General features: G+C 40.3%; 1 pseudogene; it reads left to right on the top strand.

Annotated features, from left to right (window-relative positions):
- Positions 1-566: 566 nt before the first annotated feature.
- On the top strand, positions 567-1,025 carry LOC136398489 (U1 small nuclear ribonucleoprotein C-like; annotated as a pseudogene).
- Positions 1,026-14,634: the final 13,609 nt, after the last annotated feature.

Raw genomic sequence — 14,634 nt, 5'->3', positions numbered from 1 at the left:
AGGGTGAGGTGAAGGGAACCAAAGTGGTTTGGATTCATATACTCCCATAGCCAGGCCTGCGATAGGTCCGCCCAGGAGGAGAGGTTCAGGGATAAGAGTCCTGATCAGGAACTCAAAAAAGCTGAGGTCTCTTCTGATTCTCTACTTCATGGGGGTGGCCTTCGGTAGACAGTCAGCCTCCTTGGACCCCAGTATTTTCATCTGTAACACAATAGTACAAAATCAGATTATCTCCCAGCTCCACCTCCCCCTTATTTAACATTTCATACAGTCACTTAACATTTCATATGGCTATGGATTGAAAAGAGATATTTCAGCCCGTGCAGTTAATTTTATGGGAGGAGTATTAAGAACATAGGGTAGAGTGGGGTATAAACCGACAGGTGTTGCACGGAAGGCTGAAATGTCATTGGAGTTTGATGTTTCTCTCCTAGGCGATGGGGAGCCATCATTCCTAAAGAGGAATGGGCTGTGTTCAAGGCTGAACCCAAGGAAGACATGGTGGGAGGCCACGTTTCAGAAGAATTGAGGATAGAAGAATCCAGATAAGTCATGCCCAGCAGCACTCTCTGGAGTGGCCAGCAGCCTGCAGAGCAACATGTCCAAGTTTTACTGTGACTCCTGTGACACATAGCTCACCCATGAGTCTTCACCTGTGAGGAAGACACACTGCGGTGGTGGGAAACACAAAGAAAATGTGAAAGACTATTATCAGAAATGGGTGGAAAAGCAGGCTCAGGCCTGAATGACAAAATAACTGAAAGATACCACTTGCTCCTCCTCCTGGAGGGGCACTGATCTCACCTGCCCCCAGCATCCCAGGCACTCCTCACCCTGGGATGCTGCCAGTACCCCAGATGGGGGTGGGGGACTTCCCATGGTGCCAGTGATGGGCCCTCCTCCTCCTGGGAGGATGTCAGTGGGATGGGCTTGTGGAAGTGAGGCCGCCTATGGGAGGCCACATGCCAATGATGAGACCTGCCACCTGTCCCATACTGGTACCCAGTTGGCAAGGGATGATTTGACCAGGCATAGAAGGAGAGAGGGGAGCTTCTTTCTATCAATTTTATATTACCTGTTCTATTTCACCAGGAGATCGTGGTGCTGTGACTCTGGGTATTTTCTAACTGCAAGACAAGGAAGACTTGCCCCTGGTTCTTATCAAAGAACAGTTTTTAGAGGGAAGTAGTGGAACAAAAAATCAACAACAAAAAAAATATCAACTTTTGTGAAAATAAAATTGTCAACTCTTTTAGGTTAAAAAAACAAAACAAAAAGAACCCAGATAAGAGGCTATGCCTACATACACGTCTTCGCCTTTCCCAGATGGCACGTAACTGCCTTCCTCCCGCTGTCCCAGCCCTCCCCCCCAGCAGGCGTGGTCTCACCAGCAGTCCCCATGGTCAGCCTCTGCTCTCACAACCGGATGGGTGTGAATTGGCATTTCATTGTAATTTTAGCTTCCATTTCCCTGGTGGATAGTGCATTTGAGCATCTTTTGTGCATTTATTGGATATTTATGTCTGCTCTGCCGTGAATTTCCTGTTAAATCCTTTTTTCTTTGTGTTCTTTTAAAATCCCCCTTCACAGCCCCCTCTCCCCCCAATCTGGATCCTAATCCTTTGTCAGTGATATGCAATGCAGATGTGTTTTCCCTGTTTGTATTTGGTCTTCTACCTTTGTTTATGGTGACTTTAGAAAAGTAATCAGATAACTATAATGGTTGAATTTATCAACATTTAAATTTATGATTTGTTCTTTGGTGGTTTTGTTTTTATTTTGAGAAATCCTTCTCTACCCACAAATTGCAAAGCAATTTCTAAATTTCTTCTATATTTTTTAAAGCTTTAATGTTTCCTTTCATCTTTGGGCCTTCACACACCGAAATTATTTTTGTATATGGTGTAGGGTAAGCCAAGGTAAAAATCCAAAGCTATCTTTCCCACATGGATACCCAGTCATCCCAGGAGCACACATTGAATGTTTCATGGCTCCACTCGGCCCCCCCCCCCGGGCCAGGAAAAGGGTTAGACAAGTGAGGTGCCCACCCAGGGTTGTGACGGTCTGCAGCGGAGAGTGAGCACTGTCTTCATTTTTGCACCCTGGGTGCCCTGCTTGCCCCACACTATTCCTGCTGTCTCTCTGTCCTTCCAGGGACCCAGCCCATGGCAGAGAGGCTTGTCCTAACACCGACACACATGCAAGACTGTAAGTGTCCTGCCCAGGAGTGTTGGTTCCCGGACAGAAGCGTCTTTGTGACACAGGAGGAAAAGGAGCCCTGACACCTCCTGTAGGCTCCGGGCTGAGGAAGGAGGGACACGGGGACTGAGGGAGGGCAGGATCGGACGGGACGGGTGCCTCTGAGCTGTGTGAGAGGCTTTATAGTTTTCTGACGTTTCTGGGGAAAAGGGGCTGGGGCATTCAGGGCCTTTCCCCTCTGTGCTGTTTTGAGGGGACCCTGTAGGCTCTGCCCCCTGCCTTCTCCATAGAATGTGGGAGATAGCCTGACCAGGTGGTGGTGCAGTGGATAGAGTGTCGGACTGGGATGCAGAGGACCCAGGTTCGAGACCCCAAGGTCACCAGCTTGAGCACGGGTTCATCTGGTTTGAGCAAAAGCTCACCAGCTTGGACCCAAGGTCACTGGCTCCAGCAAGGGGTTACTCGGTCTGCTAAAGGCCCGTGGTCAAGGCACATATGAGAAAGCAATCAATGAACAACTACGGTGTCGCAACGTGCAATGAAAAACTAATGATTGATGCTTCTCATCTCTCCGTTCCTGTCTGTCTGTCCCTGTCTATCCTTCTCTCTGACTCTCTCTGTCTCTGTAAAAAAATAAAATAAAATATTTTTTTAAAAAAAGAATGTGGGAGATATTTGAGGGAACTCCAGAAAGTTTAGGCTACTGCAGAGACGTGGAACTGATGACAGTAGAAGTAGGGAAAGATTGTCTTTTGATTCTCTTTCAATACATCTAATTGTATGTGGGAGAAAGTCCCCTACCATCTGACAGGTCGAACCTGTCAAGCCTCTCTAATACTTGCTAGTTCCCCTTTTTAACTCCTAGAGACTGGGTATCTGACTAGATATTGAATCACATTGTTTTGTTTACATTGTATTTATTTGTTGGGGGATGCCTTCTATTCTGGGAAGTAATTGCAGAGTACTAGTAGTGATGCTAATAGAAAGTTTCCTTTTTAGTACATGTATTTGAGCAAAGAAGTTTGCCTTATGTATGTCAAATTTCATTTATGTGCACATTTGGATAAAAAGATTGACTTAGTCTGGGGGACTGCACTGGGAGACTGTGAGGAACGGACCCAAGCAAAGAGCAGGGACACCCTGCCTGTCATGGGAAATTTGGGTGCCTACTGCTGGGGGCTGGGCTTTGTCTTTTTAGCACTGTTCAGAGGATTTTATTTCAGAGTCTCAGCTACAACGTTTGAATCAGGTAAAAGCATTGATTGACAAGATGGGGCCAAATTTCTGTGGTATTAGATCTCTGCTTTGCCTGCATTTAGACGCCTCAGGTTGGGGTGGACAATGGGAATCTGGCCAGGGTCTAGATTTCTCTTATTGGGAATGCTGTTCTGTGAATGGTCTGTTGTACCAGAGCTGATAGGTAATAGCCTTCTCCTTGCTAGGCTGCTTCCCATCGGCAGAGTGACCACTGTCTGGCTCTCGTCCCATTGGCTCTCATCCCATGAGCTGGTGCCAGTTGATGATGCTGGCTCTTCCCCACACAGGGCATTGTTTAACAGGAGCCCCTGGGGCAAAGGATTCTTTATTATATGTAGCCATAGGAATCCTTGGTTCACTGCCCTCAGGATAAGGCTCTTTTTCAGATCACACTCTGAATTACTATTTAATCTTTAATGGGGCCAACACAGTCCAGACATCACACGGAGCAGACAGTGACTCCCAGCTCTTCCATGGGGATTTACCTGGCTTCATGGTCTGATTCTGTTTGGGTGTCTGATTATGAGACAAATGGGGGTTGAGCCAACAGTATCCGCCATCACGAGATAATGCAGACCACATATGTTGTCATTAATTCATAGGCACTGTAATTAGCAGGGAAACAGTCACAGGAGTGGCAGTCTGATGGAGAAGGCAGACAAATAATGGCAGGTGTGAAGTGGGTTTTTAGGCTGGGGACCGCTACTGCAGCATGAAAGGGGGTAGGGAGGGTTGTCTGAGCAGGAGACTTTTAGACTGAGACACTGTGGGTGGGGGGAGGAAATTTTCCTCTTTTCCCTCTTACTCTGGCTGGCCTAATACTTAAACTGGCATGAGACTGGTTAATGGGGGAAAATAACCAAATTTAATTATGTATGTATATACAGGGGTTCCTGTAAGAATATAGGACCCAAGGACAAATCAGGTAGTCAAGGCTTATATTCCATCTTTGTGTGTGTGTGTGTGTGTGTGTGTGTGTGTGTGTGGCACAGAGAGAGTCAGAGAGAGGGACAGATAGGGACAGACAGACAGGAAGGGAGAGAGATGAGAAACATCAATTCTTCGTTGTGTCCCCTTAACTGTTCCTTGATTGATTTCTCATATGTGCCTTGACCGGGGGGCTACAGCAGACCGAGTGACCCCTTGCTCGAGCCAACAACCTTGGGCTCAAGCTGGTGAACCTTTCTCAAACCAGATGAGCCCGTGCTCAAGCTGGCGACATCAGGGTCTTGAACCTGGGTCCTCCACATCCCAGTCTGATGCTCTATCCACTGCTCCACAGCCTGGTCAGGCTATATTCCATCTTGAGGAATATAGCTAAGGAGGAAGGGAGTAGTGGCTTGTACTTCAAAGGGAAGGTAGGCAATTCACAGATAGATGGAAAGGAGCAAATATTTGGTAAACAAATTCTTTCCTGGCTGCCCGGAAACAATGGATCGCAGAGGTGAGCCTAACAGACAGATTTTCTAGGTGCCTCCTTGTCTGCCACACTTAGTCTATATTAAAATAGTTATCTACGCTGCTAGCTCCCTTCCTGGAGCAGCTTCTCTGTCTAATCCATTTAAGTAATTTTGGGGAAGGTCAAAGTTTCTTCCTGAGTCTTGTTTTTTAAAACTAACCAGTTTAATATAATCAATATTCCAAAAAAGGCATATTTTGGTGTGGCAAAACTCTGCTCCCCTTCAGCAGACAGAAAGCATCTACCACATGAGATGTGGGAAGGAGTGGTCCAGGAAGAGGGAACAGTGGTTGCAGAAGTCCGGGGGCCAGAGGGACCCTGCTGTGTTCAGCGGGCAGGTCTCCTTTAGTGTCTAAAGAAGAGAGAAAAGGGTGGGGAGATGGGCAGGACCCACACCCTGGTGTACCTCCTAGGACAGGAGTTCTCAACTGTGGGCAGTTTTGTCCCCAGGGACATTTGCCAAGATTGTCACAACTTGGTTGTCACGCATGTGTTTGTGTGGGTGTGTAGGATTGCTATTGGCATTTGGTAGTCGAGGCTCTGGATGCTACTAAACATCCTACAGGGCACAGGACAGCCCCTGCAACAAAGAATTATCCAGCCAAAGATGTCAGTAGTCCTGACATTGAGAAACTGGGATTACTTTAAAGCAGCGATTTTCAACCTTTTTCATCTTGTGTTACACAAACTAATTACTAGAATTCTGTGGCACAACAAAAAATGTATATTTTTCCAACCTGACAAAAATAATAGGTATTATTATTATTTTAAAATTTTATTTATTGATTTTAGAGAGAGAAGAGAGAGAGAGAGAGAAAGGCAGGGGATAGGGTGGGGTTGAGGAGTAGGAAGCACCAACTTGTAATTGTATCTTGCATGTGCCTTGCAAGCAAAGGGCCTTGAACCTGAGACCTCAGCATTCCAGGTGGATGCTTTATCCACTGCGCCACCACAGATCAGGCAGTATTATTTTAATTCATTCACATCAGATGGCTATTGTTGTGTTGGCTGTTGTCATTTTTTTTATTTGGCAATCTAAAGGAAAAGAGGTCAATGACCCTGACTAAATAGGTATTGCATGATTTAAAAATTCTTGTGGGACAGCAGTTGAAAATCACTGCTTTAAAGACTTTGTTCTGCCTGACCTGTGGTGACACAGTGGATAAAGAGTCAACCTGGAATGCTGAGGTTACTGGTTCGAACCCCAGGCTTGCCTGCTCAAGGCACATCCAAGAAGCAGCTACAACTTGATGCTTCCTGCTCCTGTCCTCTCCCTTTCTCTTTCTCCCATCTCTTTAAAATCAATATAAAATCTTAAAAAAAAAAAAAAAGAAAGACTTTGTTTCTGCCTGGCCTGTGGTGGCACAGTGAATAGAGCATCAAACTGGAGTGTTGAGGTTGCTGGTTTGAAACCCTGGGCTTGGGCTTGCTGCATCAAGGCACGTATGAGAAGCAAGCAATGAACAACTAAAGTGAAGCAACTATGAGTTGGTAGTTCTTGTTCCCCTCCTCCTTTCTGCAAAGTCAGTAAAAATAAAAAATCTTAAAAAAAAAAAAGACTTTATTCCACATTCTAAAGCCAAGGGGAAGCTTTGAACAGGTTTTACACAGGAGAGGGACATGATCAGATTTTGGAATGATCAGTTCAGCTACTCTGAGGAAACTTAAAGATCTAACCGTTCTAGTTCAGGGCCACTCTTAGTTGTTCTGGACCCTTTTCTCCAGCTCGGGAATCCAGCCTCTGCGATTCCTCACCTCCCACCCCCACCCAGGGTTTACTGTTGACTGATCTAGGTCTCTAGGAAACCCATTCAGGTCAGAGAAACTGAAGGGCTAAGCAGGTCAGGGGGTTTCCCTTGAGCACAATAAGCACAGCACTAGGCCTGCACTGTTTAAAGCCCATGTGCCAGGCAGAAAATGGCTTCCCAAAATGTCCTAATCCCCCAAACCTGTGAATATGTAACTATACATGGCAAAGGGATTTTGCAGATGTGATTAAATTAAGGCACTTAAAACGGGAAGATTATTTTGGATTATCTGAGTGGGCCAATGTGATCACAAGCATCTTCGTAAGACGGAGAGAGAGGAGGGTCCAATTCATAGGAGACGTGGTGACAGAAATGGTGGGAGTGGGGAGGAGATTTGAAGATGCAATGCTGATGACCTTGAAGATGGGAGATGGGGCCAATACTACAAAATGAGAAATTCGTGTACCACTAAGTTTCTGGCAATTTGCTAAAACAACAACAGGAAACTAATACATAAAAGAGAAAACCTGCAAAATAGAAATAAATTATGTCATTTATTTTAAAATTTTGTTTTATATATTTAATATATACTTTTAATGTTTTATATATTTTTAATATAATTTTTAAATATATGTTTTATATAATTTAAATATGTTTTATATAATTTTTAAATATGTTTAATTTTTATATATTTAATATATAAAATATATATTTAATGCAAAAACATGTAAAGGCTAATTTACCATACAACCAGGTACTACCTACCCAACCCAAGGAATGATCCATCCCAGATCTCATTTTCCTTTCTTCCATCTAGAGGTAATCAATACCCTAAATTTGGCATTTATTATTCTCATATATTTTTATGAGAATAATATCTAAAATGGGCAGGTGGGACATGTAGCCCTCTCCGTGGCACTTATTTGAGGCTGCCCCAAGTGTTTTAATCCTCACAACCTGTACCTCCAATAAATATGTCATACTGCTTTGCACACTATTTTATATAACTGACTTCATAGTGTGTTTTCCTATGCAACTTGCTTTTTGTATTTAACATGTTTTGAGATTCATTTTTGTTGATGTATATAGTGACTGCATATTACCCTATTATATGAATGTGTCATACTTAATTTATCTATTCTCATGAGCATTTTAGTTGTTGTCAATTTTGGCTATTACCAACAATGGAGTCACAAACATTTTTGTACTTGCCTCTTGGTGTATCTCTGAGAGGGGTTTCTCTCGGGTTTATTCCTAAGAGTGAAACTGCTGGGACCTTGGATAAACAGATTTTCCAGAGAGTTTCAAAATGCTCTTCACAGAGGTCAGGATAATCTTCATTCAACCAGCAATATATAGACCTGGTAGAGATATTGCTACACTACAATTTTTGCTGATATGTTGGGTGTGAAATTGTATTTTATTGTGGTTTTAACTTTTATTTTCTGGATTGCTGTAAAATTAAGCATCTTTTTCTGTGTTTATAGGTCATCCCTGTTTCTTCCTTTATAAATTGTCTGTTCATTTTTTTGCCCATTTTTCTGTAGGGCTGTTTGTTTTTTTCTCAGTAGTTTGTAGAAATTCTTTATATAATTTTTGATACCAATCCTCTGCAGCTATGTGTGTTTTAAGTATCTTCTTCCATTTTATGATTTGTCTTTCCATGAAGACATGGTATCTATTGAGGCACGAATACCATCTTATTCCAAGAGAGCACTTGGACAGAGATTTAGTGTCATGGTCCACCCAGGAGACTGGTCTGTTAACTTAGTTTCAAGGCTAGGCTGGTGCAGAGAGTTAAGAGGTGTTCCATAAAATTATTATTATTTTTTTGTGTGATAGAGACAGAGAGAGAGTCAGATAGGGACAGACAGGAAGGGAGAGAGATGAGAAGCATCAATTCTTCATTGAGGCACCTTAGTTGTTCATTGATTGCTTTCTCATATGTGCCTTGACCGGAGGGGGGGGGCTACAGCAGAGCTAGTGACCCCTTGCTCAAGCCAGCGACCTTGGGCTTAAGCTGATGAGCCTTGCTCAAACCAGATGAGCCCGCGCTCAAGCTGGCAACCTCAGGGTTTTAAACCTAGGTCCTCTGTGTCCCAGTCCAATGCTCTATCCACCGCGCCACCTCCTAGTCAGGCCATAAAATAATTTTGAAGTGAGGAGTGTCTTCTGGACATGTTCAGTTTTGTCAATAATTCCTCATGAAATGCTATTCAAATATTTATTTAAATAAGATATCACAGACCCAGTGCCTACAGGGACAAGGTGGGTAACATAAAAGATTAAAATGGGTGGGGTGAGACATGCAGCCCTCTCAGAGACACTTATTTGAGGCTTCCCTAGGTGGTTTTTTTAAATTTTTTTTATTTAGACGGTTAAATTTAACAGAGTGACATTGGGCAAATATCTTCACATCATTTGGACAGTCAATTATGTTGTATACCCATCACCCAAAGTCAAATCATCCTCCATCACCTTATATTTGTCCCTCTTTATGTCCCTTTTCTGTCCTCACCTTTTCCTTCTCTTTCCTTCCCTCTCCCCCTGGTAACCACTGCACTCCTATTTATGACCATGAACCTCAATTTTGTGTCGCACCTATGTATGGAATCATCCAGTTCTTATCTTTTTCTGGTTTACTTATTTCATTCAGTATAATGTTGTTAAGGTCCATCCATGTTGTTGTAAATGATACTGTCATCGTTTCTTATGGCCGAGTAGTATTCCATAGTATATATGTGCCACTTCTTTATCCAATCCTCTATTGAAGGGTACTTTGGTTGTTTGCATGTCATGACCACTGTGAATAATGCTGAGATGAACATGGGGGTGCATGTGTCTTCATGTACCAATTTTTTTCGAGTTTTGGGGGTATATACCCAGTAGAGGAATTGCTGGGTCATATGGTAGTTCTATTTTTAAAATTTTTAGGAACCACCATAGTTTCTTCTATAGTGGTTGTACTAATTTACATTCTCACTAACAGTGAATGAGGGTTCCATTTTCTCCATAGCCTCTCCAATACTTGTTATTATCTGTCTTGTTGATAATAGCCAACCTAACAGGTCTGAGGTGGTATCTCATCATAGTTTTGATTTGCATTTCTCTAATAGCTAGTGAAGATGAGCATCTTTTCATATATCTATTGGCTATTTGTATTTCTTCTTGAGAGAACTGCCTGTTCGTGTATTTTTCCCATTTTTTTAATTGGATTGTTTGCTTGTTTGTTGCTGAGTTTTATGAGTTCTTTATATATATTGGATATTAACCCCTTATCTGATCTGTTGTTTGCAAATATCACCTCCCATTTAGTTGGCTGTCTGTTTGTTTTGTTGTCAGTTTCTTTTGTTGTGCAGAAGCTTCTTAGTTTGATATAGTCCCATTCATTTATCTTTGCCTTTACGTCCCTTGCCTTTAGGGTGAAATTCATAAAATGTTCTCTACGGCCTAGGTCCATGAGTTTATTACCTATGTCTTCTTCTATGTAATTTATTGTTTCAGTTCTTATATTTAGGTCTTTGATACATTTTGAATTAATTTTTATGTAAAGGGACAAACTGTAGTCAAGTTTCATTCTTCTGCATGTGGCTTTCTAATTGTCCTAGCGCCATTTATTGAAGAGGCTTTCTTTTCTCCATTGTGTATTTTTTACTCTTTTTTTTTTTTTTTTTTTTTTTTTTCGGTGACATAGACAGAGAGAGGGACAGATAGGGATAGACAGGAAGGGAGAGAGATGAGAAGCATTAATTCTTTGTTGTGGCACCTTAGTTATTCATTGACTGCTTTCTCATATGTGCCTTGACTGGGGGGGCTACAGCAGACCGAGTGACCCCTTGCTCAAGCCAGCGACCTTGCGCTCAAGCTGGTGAGCCTTGCTCAAACCAGATGAGCCTGTGCTCAAGCTGGCGACCTTGAGGTTTTGAACTTGGGTCCTCTGCATCCCAGTCCACTGCTCTATCCACTGCACTACTGCTTGGTCATCTTTATCAAAGATGATTTGCCCATATATATGTGGTTTTATTTCTGGGTTCTTGATTCTGTTCCATTGGTCTGTGTGTCTACTTTTCTGCAATACCATGCATTTTGATTATTGTGGCTCTGTAGTATAATTTGAAGTCAGGTACTGTGTAATGCCTCTATCTTTGTGTTTTGTTTTGTTTTTATTTTCTTCTCAGGATTACTTTGGTCATTCAGGTTTTTTTATGGTTCTATATACACTTGATGAATTTTTGTCCTATTTCTATTCTATTGGAATTTTGACAGGAATAGCATTAGATTTGTATATTGCTTTGGGTAATATGACCATTTTAACTATATTTATTCTTCCTATCCAAGAACATGGGATATTTTTTTCATTTCATTGTGTCTTTTTTTATTTCCTTTAATAATGCTTTGTAGATTTCAGTATATAGATCCTTTATATTCTTTGTTATGTTTATTCCTAGGTATTTTGTTGTTGTTGCAACTGTAAAAGGATTTTTTTAGTTCATTTTTCGAAGTTTCATTGTTGGCATGTATGAAAGCAATAGATTTCTGTGTATTAATTTTGTATCTTGCAACCTTACTGTATTGGTTTATTGTTTCTAATAGTCTTTCTGTGGAGTCTTTGAGGTTTTCTATATACAGGATCATGTCATCTGCAAAAAGTGAAATCTTTACTTCTTCTTTCCTGATACAAATGCCTTCTATTTCTTTCTCTTGTCTGATTGCTCTGGCTAGAACTTCCAGCACTATACTGAATAGGAGTGGAGAGAGTGGGCAGTTCCATCATTTTCCTGATTTTAGAGGAAAAGTTTTCAGCTTTTTACCATTTAGTATGATGTTAGCTGATGGTTTGTTATATATGGCTTTTATTATGTTGAGGTATTTCCTTCTATGCCCATTTTATTGAGTATTTTAAACATAAAAGGATGTATTTTATCGAATGCCTTTTCTGCATCTGTTGATAGGATCATGGTTTTTGTTCTTTGTTTTGTTGATATGGTGAATTACGTTAGTTTTTTTTTTAACGTATCTGGAACCATCCTTGTGCTTCTGGGATGAATCCCACTTGATCATGATATATTATTTTTTTAATGTGTTGTTGTATTCGATTTGCTAGTATTTTGTTTAGAATTTTTGCATCTGTATTCATTAGAGCAGGGGTCTCAAACTCGCGGCCTGCCCACCAATTTTGTGCGGCCCGCAGACTAATCAAACTTCGTGGATTAGTCTGCGGGCCAGTCTGCGGGCCGCACAAAATTGGTGGGCGGGCCGCATGCGGTCCGTGGGCCGCGAGTTTGAGACCCCTGCATTAGAGATATTGGTCTGTAGTTTTCTTTTTTTGTATTGTCCTTGCCAGGTTTTGTTATGAGGGTTATGTTGGCCTCATAAAATGTGTTTGGCAGTATTGCTTCTTCTTAAATTTTTTGGAAGACTTTGTGAAGGACAAGAACCAAATCTTCTTTGAATGTTTGGTAGAATTCACTAGTGTAGCTGTCTGGCCCTGAACTTTTATTTTTGGAGAAGTTTTTTTTTTTTTAATTTTGGAAGGTTTTATTAAAGGAGGAGATTTATTAAATATGCCGGCCGCATATGGCTTACACGGGGCATTTGCAGGCCCAAATCGTGTGTATTGGAGAGGTTTTTGATAGTTGTTTCTATTTCATTCCTGCTTATGGGTCTGTTTAGGCTTTCCATTTCTTTGTGACTCACTCTAGGAAGATTGTATAATTCTAGGAATTTATCTATTTCTTCTAGATTGTTCAATTTGGTGGCATATAGTTTTTCATAGTATTCTGCAATGATCCTTTATATAGCTATAATATCTGTGGTAATTTCTCCTCTTTCATTTTGGATTTTGTCTATATGAGTCCTTTCTCTTTTTTCCTTAGTGAGTTTTGCCAGAAGTTTGTCAATTTTTTTGTTCTTTTCAAAGAACCAACTCTTTGTTGTATTAATTTTTTCTATAGTTTTTCTGTTCTCTATTTCATTTATTTCTGCTCTAGTTTTTATTATTTCTTTTCTTCTGCTGGTTTTGGGTTGCTTTTGTTCTTCTTTTTCTAGTTCCTTAAGATGTGATGTTAAGTTGTTTACTTGGGCTCTCTTTTGATATAAGCCTGTAATGATATGAACTTCCCTCTTATTACTGCTTTTGCTGTATCCCAGAGATTCTAATATGTCATGTTGTCATTTTCATTTGTCTGTATATATCTTTTAATCTCTGCTTTTATTTTTCCTTTGACTCAGTCATTTTTTAGAAGTATGCTGTATAATTTCCACATTTTTGTGGGGTTTTTTTACTCCTTTTTTGCAATTGAATTCTAGTTTCAAAGCCTTATGGTCAGAGAATATGCTTGATATAATTTTAATCTTTATAAATTTGTTGATGTTACCTTTGTGGCCCAACAAATGGTCTATGTTTTAGAATGTTCCATGTTCATTGGGGGAAAATGTATACTCTAATGTTCTGGGATAAAATGTCCGGTAGATGTCTATTATATCCATTTGTTCTAGTGTTTTGTTTAAAGCCAATATTTCTTTATTGAGTTTCTGTTTGGATGAACAATCTAGAACAATCAGTGGTGTATTGAGATCTCCAAGTCTGATTGTATTTTTGTCTGCTTCTATTTTTAGATCAGTTAGTAGGTGTCTTATATATTTTGGTGCTCCCTGGTTTGGTGCATATATATTAAGAAGTGTTATGTCTTCTTGATACAATGTCCCCTTTATCATTATGAAATGACCATCTTTGTCTCTAGTTACTTTTGTTGTCTTGTAGTCAGCATTGTCAGATATGAGTATGGCTACACCTGCTTTTTTTTGAAGATTATTTGCTTGGAGAATAATTTTCTAACCTTTCACTTTGAATCTATTTTTATCCTTAGATGTGTCTCTTGAAGGCAGCATACTGTTGGGTTTTGCTTTTTGATCGATTCTGCTACTCTGTGCCTCTTTATTGGTGAGTTCAATACATTTACATTTAATGTAATTATTGACACTTGAGGGTTTCCTATTGCCATTTTATATATTGCTTTCTGATAGTTTTGTGTCTTGTTTGGTTCTTCTCTTTTGTTTTTTTGTCATTTGTTTTTGTTTGATGGTATTTTATACTTCTTTCCTCTATTTCTTCTTTTTTTAAGCTATGTGTCTCAGTAGTGACATTTTCAGGGATGGTTGCCATTAGGTTATTAAAAGAAAAATTATCATATTTATTAGAGTCCATTATCTTATGAGTGCTTCTGCATTCCATCCTCTTTGCTACTACAAATATTTGTCCTCTCCCTTTTATGTTATTGTTGTCACAGATTATCCTTGTTTTTATTGTGGTCTTGTTGGAGCTTTTACTTGTACTTTTGTTTTGTTCTTTGTATCTGGTCAGATAACCCTCTTTAGTATTTTATGAAGTAGAGGTTTTCTGGTGATAAATTCTCTCAGCTTCTCTATATCTGTAAACATTTTTATTTCCCCTTCATATCTGAAGGATAGCTTTGATGGATATAGTATTCTTGGCTGGTAGTCCTTCTCTTTCAGTACTTTAAATGTTGGGATCCACTCTCTTCTGGTTTATAGAGTTTCTCTGCTGAGAAATCTGATGATAGCTAGATGGGCATTCTTTTATATGTTATATTCTGTTTTTCCCTAGCTGCCTTGAGGATTTTTTCTTTGTCATTAATTTGTGATAATTTCATTATGATTTGCCTTGGAGTAGGTCTGTTTGGGTAGAGGTAACTCAGTGTTTGTTTGCTTCTTGGATTCGAGGCTCTAACTCTTTCCTGAGGCTTGGAAAGTTCTCATCAATTATTTTTTTGAATATGTTCTCCATTCCCTTATCCCTCTCCTCTTCTTCTGATATATTGATTATTCTTATATTGCCTTTTCTGATGGACTCAGACAATTCTTGTAGGGCTTTCTCATTTTTTTAAAATTCATGAGTCTCTTCTTTCTATAGTATCTCTAGTTGCCTATCTTCAATGTCACTAATTCTCT

This window comes from Saccopteryx leptura, chromosome 3 (genome assembly GCF_036850995.1).
Source record: "Saccopteryx leptura isolate mSacLep1 chromosome 3, mSacLep1_pri_phased_curated, whole genome shotgun sequence".
Lineage (NCBI taxonomy): Eukaryota > Metazoa > Chordata > Mammalia > Chiroptera > Emballonuridae > Saccopteryx > Saccopteryx leptura.
This window is presented reverse-complemented; position numbering and strand designations above follow the sequence as displayed.